The sequence below is a fragment of the Pteropus alecto genome, unplaced genomic scaffold (genome assembly GCF_000325575.1).
Source record: "Pteropus alecto unplaced genomic scaffold, ASM32557v1 scaffold21, whole genome shotgun sequence".
NCBI lineage: Eukaryota > Metazoa > Chordata > Mammalia > Chiroptera > Pteropodidae > Pteropus > Pteropus alecto.
In genome coordinates, this window is record NW_006436282.1 from 28,782,515 (window position 1) to 28,793,756 (window position 11,242).

The 11,242-nt window shown below is 44.6% G+C and overlaps 1 protein-coding gene across 1 annotated transcript in view; it reads left to right on the forward strand.

Annotated features, from left to right (window-relative positions):
- ZNF277 (zinc finger protein 277) overlaps positions 1-11,242 on the forward strand; it is a 91,538-nt gene that overhangs the window by 51,611 nt on the left and 28,685 nt on the right. The gene's annotated exons all lie outside the window — the stretch shown is intronic.

Sequence of the window (11,242 nt, forward strand, 5' to 3'; positions counted from 1 at the left end):
CCCTCAGCTAAAATTGAGTTGAATTGATTAACTTTTTTCTCCTCTAAACTGGGATGTGCTATGTATGTACTAACACCTTTTTTTTATTCTCTTTTATGAATTAAGCATATGGCTAGATTAACATAGTAGCCTTTCTCATTTTCAGCCTGAACCACAAGCAGGCTGATTTTAAAATCTCAGCATCTTTAGTCTTTAAAAAAAGATAACAGTGTATACAAGTGTTAAAACTGTCATTTTCATTAGTTGAACAGAAATTGATTACTTTTTTATTAATTTTATTTAAAAGTGTGTAGTTTTCCATTATTAGTTGTGGTTTAATCTCTACTATTACTTGAAATTGACTCGCTCTTTAGAGGTTGCTTGTAAGTGTCCCTTGTATCTTTGAACTTGGCTAGATGTATTGAGAGCGCTCTGATTTTCAGTGTTTCTGCCCAATCCTCATGAGATCTAGGAGGAAAATAAATCCCATCCACCATAGTCATGTAATTCGAGAAAGTCCCCTGAAGCACGTTGTATTTTATAAATGTCCCAGATGATTATTTATCCCATAAGAGGAGCTGACATTGTTGGATGTTGACTTATATGTAAGAAAAATTATGCTGTTTCTGTAGCAACAAACCCACTGAGGAAGCAGGACTCCCCGCATTTCTCTTCTTCTCCTGCTGTGACGTCTTAGATCCACAAGACAAGGGTGAATTCACTGTTACATGTTATAGATTCCATTTGCTTGCGCTACTCGTAATTTTCGATTTTCATGAGTTTTCTCAGTCTTGCTCACAGTGGCCTTAATCGAGAATGATCAAACTGTCGTAATCTCATGCCCGCAAGGCTTTCTTTATAAGAACTCAAAGCCCGCTACTTCAGTATTGCTGTTACTCAGTACACAGGTTTTTTCTGTCTACTTGAGATAGACTCAAGTCCCTAGAAGATTCTGACACAAATCCTAACCTGTGAGTTTTTCCCTCCACACCATCGAGCAATTCTCCGACATCAATTACGTGTCCTACAGTTTAACTCCATTCTGACACTGCCTACCCAGAGATAGTGTCAGAACCTACAGGTTAAAGTCTTAGTCCCACAGGACTGCCCTCCACTTCAGATGCCAGTCACAGGTCCAGATTGTCACCTATGCTTCTGACCAACCGGGTTCCATTAATCTGCTAGAGTGGCTCACAGAACTCAGAAAAACAGTTTCTTAACTAGATTACCAGTGTATTACAAAGGATAGTAAAGAATATGAATCAACAACAGCTAGATGAAGAGATACACAGGGCTAAGGCCAAACAAAGGAGCTTCTTTTTGGAGTTTGGGGCCTGAAAGACAGCATGTGGATGCATTCTGACTCGTCATCCTAGAAGCTCTCCAAACCCTGTCCCTTTGGGCTTTTATGGGTGCTTCGGCGTGTTTGTTTAAATCATTGGCCATTGGTGACCGAACTCAATCTCTAGCCCCTCTCTCTTCCTAGGACGTGGGGTTGGGGGTGGGACTGAAAGTTTCAGTCCTGTAATCAGTCACACGGTGACTCCATGGGAAACCAGCCCCATCCGTGCTACCTACACGCTTTCCAAAGTCACTTCAGTAACATGACATAAGACACCTCCATGGCTCTCAACGCTTAGGGATGCCGGGAACAGAGACAGAGACCAAATATGTATTTCTGATTATAAATCAGGCCATCACACTTTCTTACCAACTTTCTGGTCTGAGAAAGTGATAGATTTGATGAGAGTGAGCGTTAAGGCAGCTTAAACAACGTGAGGAAATTGTGGTCAGTCGGTACGTATGTTCGTTGCATTTCTGCTTAACTAGACGATCATACAGAAAAGTGCAGGTCATGCTTCATGTCAAAAGAGTGTACAGTCTAGAGGGAAAAAGGCAAATATTGTGGTTTCTTATCTTGGTAACAGAGGTGAAGACAGATATCTTGCGCTCGTGAAGGCTCAGTGACGTAGTACATTATCTCACTTAGAACAGTACCTGCCACATAGAAAGCACTTAGTGAAAGATGCAAGTACTACAGATAACAATAATATCGTATCTTAACAATGAGAAGGGTTTGGGTAGTTGGAGAGTTGTGGAAAAGGGAGAGAAAATGCATATGGATCTGAATCGACAGGAGAAAAATTCCGAGAAGTCCTAAGTTAAATTACAGTGGCAGAGAGTGAGAGAAAGAGACAGGGACAGTTAACCAGGGCATAGCTGCGGGCCAGCCAACGAGAGAGACTGCCCGCCTCCCCGGACGCCTGCGGAGCCTGGACTCGCGACCACGACAGCCGCCGCACCCCGCGCGCCTTGGGACCTTCAGGACTGTCGCCTGTGACGGCCAAAAGCAGGAGCTCTCTCTGCCTACGGACACTGCTCCTGTCCTAGAACTGGCCCCGCTCCACCTTGTCCCTCCCCCGATGCGTAGTCAGTGCAAAGTCATTCAGAAGAGCTCACATCGTTCTTCCCCAAACGTGGCGGATGAAAGAGCCCGTCACCTGCAGGCGCGTGGCCCACGACCTGGCCCCGGAAACCGTTTCTCTCCGAAAAGCTTTCGGCCACGGAAGGCTTTGTTTAACAGAATGTTCCGTGTGCGCGGAGGAAAGTGAGTAAGTGTAATCTGGCCGAAGTAGAAAGATTTCTTCGGAGGGGGAAGGAGGTAGGTTCGAGGAGGCGGGATAGAGCTCACTTGGCGGTCCCTCGGTGCCAGGTCCCTCGGTGCCAGGGCCCTCGGTGCCTGTGTGGTGATGAAGACCCCCCGACGTCTCCTCATCGCCCACGACAGGGAACTGAACATGACACGAGCAGCTGTGCAGAGCTCCACTTACGCTGGACAAACCCTGGCAGAGAGCAGACCAGCCCGGAGTCGTGGAAGGAAGCCAGCAGCTGCGGGGCCCAGCGCGTGCCCCGCCGCTGGCGAGACGGTGGCGTGGACAGATGAGTCGGGCCCTGTTCCGGCTGGAACCACGGGGGTTGGAGAAGAGAAGGAGGAGGCTCCTGCTGTGCCCGAAACCCTGAAGAAAAAGCGAAGGAATTTCCCAGAGCTGAAGATCAAGTGCCCGAGAGAGAAGTTTGCCCCCAGCGATGCTCCAGAAGGCCAGGCGGGAGCCTCTCTGTGAGGAAGGTAAGCACCATCGCAGGGAGCACAGACAGGTGTCCAGACAGACTCGATTGGCTCGCTGGCAGGAAAGCTGGCGATGTCTTTGTTCCTGCGAGACCCAGATTGGCAGGTGGCATCAGGTCCAGAGGCATCAGTGGTGTGAGCCCAGAGGCCGAGAAGGCTCTGCAGCTTCTCACCCTCACCAGCTCCGGTGACGGGCACACAACCTCGTCTGTGTTCATGTGACCTCAGCTCAGTGTCAGGAGGACCTCGACTCCAGTCCATGACAGAGGGCCCTCCATCCAGAGCCCGGTGCTCCCGACCTGCCTTGCCGGTGACTTCTTATGTATCATTCCTTACTGTTTATTCTCTCCCTTGAACTCTAAGCTTTTAGTTTAAATAAACCTTCGTGTGTTTTGCTCGCCGTTCAGAATGACTTTGTGACTCCTCTGAGGGGAGGAATTCTGTTATACTTAAATATCCTTCGACAGCACTGGCTGTACTGCTGCGCTCACCTTGGTATTTCGGTATTTCTTCCCAAATCCCCTTTTGAAGAGCAATCCCTATTTCTGTGTGATTGGCTGGAGGCATATGGAGTCCAAGTGATCCGCCTAAGGTCACCATACCAAGTTTAAGGTAGAACCGTATTTCGTTTTCCAGTTTTCTTCTAGATCACGTTGATTCCTTGACATTTGTGAGATTTGTGTGTGTTCCAGTTTTCTTTCTGAAATGCCTGATTCATCCTACGTGACACTTCTTTGAATTTTTTTCATATGCTCTGAAGGGAACTACAGAATTAGGAAAGACTCTTGAGGGTTTTAGTAGCTTTTATATACCTTCTTCTTTCTTTAAAAATGTTCCCATGGTCTCGTCGTTCTACCTTAACCCCCCGTCTCTTCTCTTAAATGAGTGTTTGCAAATCTCTCGGGAGCCTTGTCCCCCTCCAAGGTACTCACTGTCATCACTGCCACCACCATGCTGGTGGCTGAAACTTTGGTGCTGGCACAGAGTAGGTCGGCAGAGTAAATATCTGTCAGTTGAGCTCATCTGCAGCTTTTTCTCAGCTCACCTCTGACCTCCAACTCTGTTTCAGGTTAAACTTTTCCATATGGATTTTCAATCAACACCTTAAGTTTAATGCACCTAAAAATGAGCTTATTTTTTTCCTACCAAAACTTGCAATGTGTCTGTCTCCTTTGCTTACATAATGGTGCCACCATCTCCTGGTCACTCAGTGTGGAAATTTCTAGAATCATCTTGAACTCGTTCCTTTTCCTCATTCCCATACCTGTCATTTGTCAAGTCCAGTCAGTTCCACTCTGAGCCCCCGTCCACACCCTTTGCCTTTCACCTTGTTTATATATTAAAACGTCGCAGACCAGTTTAGCCCCTTCTTCTAAAACCTGCAGTCGTCTTGTCCTCTGTATATTCCTGAGCTTTTCTGGGCTCAAACTGCATCCTCAGTGCCTTTCCCCGTCCTTTCTTTCAATTCCCCAGTGTCCAGTCCCTTCTTTTATTCAATAAGCCTTTGCCAGACAGTGTTGTAAATGCCGTTGTCATGGCGCAGGCCACGCCCTGGCAGAGGCCTCGCTTGAGTGAAAACACTGCGTGCTGTCAGGACGCTGCTTCATCTGCGTGAATAACACCCCCCTCCCGACATGGCTCAGATGTCACATTCTCCACAAAGTCTGCCCCGATGTCACGTGTCAGAATTAATAACCCTCTTCTAAGCTCTGGTTTATTTGGCTTTTCGATGATAGTTGTTGAAAAATCTGTCATCTTCCCGGATTAGATGCCTCTTAAGGATTGGGACTTTCGCATCTACTTTTTTATCTTTTCTGAGACATGTTCATAAAGTATTAACTTAAATCTAATCCTGACGTATTGGCGTTGTGTTTCTGTAAAGTCTCACAGTCAGCTCTCCCTCATTTAAGAAAGAGGTAAAATGGCTGAGGCAGATCTCTTCACTAGCTGGGCTACACTTTGCACATAAGCGTTAAAAAGTACTAGCTTTTCCATTTGCCTGCAGGAGAAGACATGTGGCATTCATAAGCTCTCAGTAGCAAGATGTAACTTTTAATTAAATTGGGATGAAAAGAAACATCCATTTAGCTACATGGGATTTTTTTTTAATCACTGTTATAAATGTCAGCTTGAGAGGTCATTAGTGATAACTATATTTAATGAAAAATTTTAACGTACATAGCAGTTCGATCCTCTAGAGAAAAAATGTTTCTTTGTTTTTAACACTACTGCATATATCCCACCTCCCCCGACAATAAAACAAGAACAAAATGAGATCAAACATCTCCCAGTGAGATTTTCTGTCCTCATGCCACTTTCTTTATAGATTTTCGTGACTTTTAGTAAAGAGTCAGGTTATTTTATCAGTGACTTCAAAATAAAAAATCAGTTCACATTCATACCTTTGCTGCATAATCCCTAGCTTTGTGGCACAGAGTTCTCTAATAGCGTCTAGACTGACTTTCCCAAATAAAAGATGGTATTTCTCTTTGAATGTAGCATTGTTATTAACAGTCCACCTGAGATAAGTTAGCTAGCATGACCACCGAGTAATTTCAACCTTCAGGTTAATGAATGTTTTCATTTAGGAGACAAACGTAAACCCAGTCTGAACCAACACTGAACTGGATCCTAAAGTTTACCACTTCACTCTCCTTCAACAGAATTTAAATTTTACACAGCATTTTTTATGTACATTGGCTCTAGAGATCAGTAATGCAGTATTATTATTTCTGTTTAGATAGAAAAACAAGGTGAAAGGTACTCGGGAATATGCCCAAGGCCATGTTATATACAGGTAGAAAAGGAAGGGACTCAAACCATTTTTCAGCCCGAGCACCATTCCCTTTCCAATTGTACCAGGATCCTTTATCAGATTTCGTCCTTCTTCTGGAAGCAAATGCGACATTTCCTAAATTGACATTTGTTAGAATGAATAAAAATGGATGGACCAGACATAAATACATATGTGAATAAATAATGGTGTTTTGTTTGCATTGCTAGGAATTTTTTAAAGAAAATCTAATTTCTTAATATTTTTGGTCAGTGGTAGATAGGAATTTCTTATCCCTTTTGGCCTAATCGGCTTATATTTTCTTTTAAAACTTGAAAGATAGTGTGTTCTCAGAGTCTCCTCTGCCCTTAGGGAAACGGGGCTGTACTTGACCTTGAGTTTACCCAGGAAAATACCTCAGGCAGGTAGGGCTCTCCTGAGCCATGCCATGCTGATAGCACTCTTCCTGCACGTGGAGGATGCGTATTTTGCGATCTCCCATAGCCACTTTTCAGTGTTTGAAAGGCCTCCTCCTCTTGCAGAAGCTAGATCTCCCTTATATCTTTAATGCAGATAGAAATTAGGCTTTTCTACTTCTTTTGTGTTTAACTCCTGGGTATTTTTTTGTTCTGTACTTCTGCCGGTTTTTTGTTTTTTTTTTTTTTTGCATTATGTTGATCTATTCCATACAAATGGTTACACTTATGTAATTTTTTCCTCTGCTACTTAATTTTTTTAGATGTTCTGTCTATCTTGTCTCTCTTCCTTACTCTTAAAAAGCTACCTAAGTGAGATTCCAAGTAGAAAGAAAATGCTGTCTCTCTATCCATCGTAACGCACAGATGGTGGTTGTCTTTATCATCGCAGTTTCAGAAAGGGTGGGAGGGACCGATGTCTTTTAAGAAGGTGAGATGTGAGTCAGATCAGATCTCATGTGTTCGGGGGAGTGTGTCATCCTGTTGAGAAACCTCTCTCTGGGTTTTTGTTTTACTCTCTTTCTCTAGTCATCGACTTGTCTTTTCTCATTTATTTATTAAAATCCTTGATATTGTCCAGGTTAACTTTCCTTCATCTCTCATAAAATGATGAGAACAGTGGATTTTATTGATTTATTTTTAAAAACTGTAGAGTGTCATTGATAATCCTTGTTTTGATAGTTATTCCTGCCTCTACATGCAGAGGTGTGTTTTGGTTTAAGTACTTTGTATGACTATATTGCTGACATAAACTCAAATGTTCGAGTCATCAGATTCTCGCAAACAGGTTAGTCTTCCACAAGGCTCCCTAGAATATTTTGACATTTAAAAGGGAATTCTTTGGAGGGAAAAGTACCTTTTTACTTGACCCTAGTCAGAGAGAGGGCTTCTCAAATATTTAAGTTTCAGGCAGATTCTGTTTTGAAAGTAGTTGAAACTATATCAATATCTGTACACGAAATTTATTCATGTTTCCGTCTTACTTTGTTAATCAGACTTGTCCCCTAACCTTTAAATTAGTGGAAATTTACTGAGCTTTTTCTGCTTTAATTTTCTCATACTGGATATTTCATCAGACAGGATAGAGGGCATAACAGACGAAATAAGAGCCTTCACCATGACTCTTGAATGAGATTCAAATGAAAATACCACATTTACTGTCAGAAGACGAAAGAAATAGCAGAAAGAACAAGAGGCGATGCTGTTCTATTTTTATCCTTTCGAAGACCATTTCAATAATTTATATAATGTTCACTCAATCCGTTTATATAACTCAAGTAATTAAAATTCTCCAGTACTTTGAACTTCATGTAGAATAAGAATCCGGACGTCTTACCAAGATCTCAGAGTGTCTGTCGCCAGCTTCCCATCCCCTGCCCCATCCACTCTGTCCACTCTGTGTGGCCACACTGGCTGTGCCTCTGCTCGCCCGGCACACCGCGCTCCTTCCAGCTCCCCTGCTTTTTGCCCTTGGCACTTGCTGTCTGCTCTGCCTGGACGCTCTGCTCCAAAATCCCATGGCTTTCTAAAGGGAGGGGAAGGTTTTGGAGAAGGCGAGGTGACATGAGCCCGAGGTGAGCCTCTGTGATGGCGCTGTAGGCAAACAGGTGCCTCGGAAATGCTTTTGGAACGTAGACAGGGGAACTCAGATGGTCGACTGAAGCAGTTTAGGAAAAATGACATTCTGTGGAGGATTAACATCAGCTCTCAGCTAGTGTAGACACTCACAACTTATACTGACTGGTTAATTTACTGCAAACTCTTTTCTCAGTAGGTAGGAAAGATTTACACCTATTCTGAATTTGAGATTATGACCAAAAGAAGTCATCGCAGTGCCCATGTAATACCAAAGCTTTCTTTAACCTTTGGGAAATTTTTGCTGAATAAATGGCATTTGTCTTAGCCAATCAGAGTGTCCAAGTCACCTATTTTCACCAACAAACAACCCTTTGTACGTTCCTTTCACTTCGTTTGCTCTTCGGGCCGGGCGGGAGTGGCGAATGGAGAGCCGGAGAGCAGACAGACTTCTTTGGTCTCTCTTTTTTGACACCAGTGATGGCCGATGTGCCGTCCTCCACGCGGCGATGTCAGTCTCTAGGGACTGCCAGTCCAGGGTCTTCCGCGCTTGTGCTTACAAGCGGCGGGTGTTCACAGCCTCCAAGAGGAACCGCTCGTCGTCCCTGATGTATTAGGGGCTCCGCCATTTGGCGTGCAGTCTGGGTGCTGGTAGAGTGAACAAGTCACTTCAGGAGGAAGCTAGTACTTTGTGTCTCATTCGTATCAACAGTACAGACCTTTTTATGCATGTGACTAATTAAAATTTTAATTTTTATATTTTAAGCCTCCATTTTGTTGATCATCTGCTCTTTCGTTTTCACCCTGAGCTGTGATCGATGAGGGAAAACTTAAGGAAATCGCGAGTTGTAAATTGCTCCGCGGTTGACTCTTCAAGGTCTTTCTTCTCGGTTCCTGAGTGCGCACGCTTTTGTCCCCCTTCTTGAGAGGACCCGTCACAGTCCCCGCATTAAGCAACAGGTAAATGCACCACGGACCTTTCCCGGTCCCTGGACACACTAGGGCAGCAGAGGAGCTGGCGGGCCCCCTCCGTCTGTCACTCCCCCAGACTGTGGGCAGGCCCACCCCGCCTCCCAGAGACAAATCTTCATCTCCATACGTTTTAAATGTCTTAAATACTGAATATATTTCTTTAATATTTAAATCCTTTGACAACAAAATGCAAGTCTCTGATGTTGTCACATGTCCTAAGAAAATGCTTTGCGGAACTTGCTTGGACTCTGCCCCTTAGTAGTTGCCCAGCGCTCCTGCCCCTCCCCACTCCGCAGGCCTGAGCCCTGCACGCTGCAGGATTCTGGGCCCCACCAGCAGCTTCCAGCTTTCGCTTTGTGGGCGCGAGAACGGTCCCAGCCATTTGCTCAACTCGCCCTTCCTCCTGTGCTCTGCCAAGGACGAACAGTCCGTGTGTCTGTCCCCGCCTCTCCGAGCGCTTGCCGCCTTTCGGAATTCAGTTTGCTCGCCTTGTGACTTTGGTCTTTTGGATTCAAAAGGAGATTTTTATCTGGTTGGTTTAGGCTTTTTTGGATTATCCACCATTTTCTCATTTTAAGAGTATTACTTTACAGCTTTCTTCATCCCAGAGTGGAACAACTCCGTCTGCTTCATTTTAATTAATATGTTAATGATTATTTGCCTGGATGCCTTTCCTCCTTTCGTAGAGTTTAAAAAGACACACACACACACACACACATATTTGTCTGCTGAAGTGTGCATAGCTTGAAAGGGCAAATGACCCTACTATTTGTCATAAATAAATTCTAAAACCTGCTGTTTGGTATCTAATCTTGGCTCTTAAACCGAGCTATCAGGGATAATTATGTCAGTAAATTGCCACACTTAGTTACCTCGGTATACATTTTGCCTCAAGTTTGAGGATATGCCAGCAAATCATGTCAGTCATCTCTAGGTGTTCTTTGGATAATTCTCAGACAACCCACCAGCCACCTACACAATCAGGGTTAGGCATCTGGTGACACCTTACTTAAAATTTAATCCATGTTAAAAATCATGACCATGATAAATGCAGTACAACTTTGGAGGCCAGTAGTTGGTGTTGGGCGGGTGGGGTAGGGATTAAAATGATTTTTATAGGGGACTCTTCTGTCTAGTGTGTAACTATTCTCTTGAGTCATTTTTTACACAAAATTAAATGACTTTCCACGCAAACTCCAGTCCATATGCAGGACTGTGCAATTTTTATAAGACTGTGTCACCCCAAATGTCCCCTGATTGCCTTCTAAGGCCCGTGGCTCTACATCCAAGTGACAGCCTAGAAAAGCAGCATTCCAGGAACATGACTGGAAGGACAAAGTCAGGATTATTACCAACCGATATTTATTTTGAAAATGTGTTTGGAAATTATTATTTGAGGAAGTTAATAATTTTTCTAGGTTGTCTGAAACCCCCCCACCCCCAATCAGGAGGAAGCAGATATCATGACAACCCTTACCACCCCCCACCCGCCCCCTCCCCATCTGCACTGATTTCGCTGAGTTTTGGGGTATGCTTCGGCATGAGAGTCAGCTCGCTTTGAGGACCAGTGTGAGAAAGTCTGTGTTGTTTGGTCTGTCTGTCCTGAGGATGCGTCCGTTGCATCGTATAGTGTATTTAGCATCAGTGACTTCTAGTCCCCCAGTTAGGCCAGACTTCACGAGACACAGCCCTGCACAGGACTGTTCTCACTGTTGACAGATCCCAAGGCCACCTTCACTTCTGACCAGCTGGCCACAGTTTCAGGAGTTCCCACTACTCCCCTCGGATTCATTAATTCGCTATAAAAATTCACAGAACTCAGGAGAGCACTGTACTTATGATTAGTTTTTTATAGAAATAAGTACAAATCAGAACGAGCCAAACAGACATACATAGAGTGAGGTCTGGGAAAGTCCCAAACATGAAGCTTTTATTGTCCCCAGAGGCACATCAGCGTGTGACAATATGCCAAGTGTTGCCAGTCGGGAAAGGTCACCTGAGCTTCGGGGTCCAGTCTTTACAGAAACGTCACGAAGCAGGATCGATGGACTCGACACACAGCTAAGCCCAGTCTCTGGCTCTTCCCTTCCTGATGCCGGGCGACATCATGTGCCTCGTGTCTCTCTGGCTTGGCAGTCCCATCCTGAGTTACCCTGTTCGCGTGAACTATCAGGTGGGCGCAAAAGGCCCCTGTGAATGACAGAGACACTCCAGTCAGTCGAAAAATGCCAAGGATTTAGAGGTGACCACCCAGGAACGAGGGACAAAGCCAAGTTCTTTGTTGTACAAACCCCGGTCGGAGCTGCTTCCCAGATCTATGCGAGGCGACGGCCAGCATTG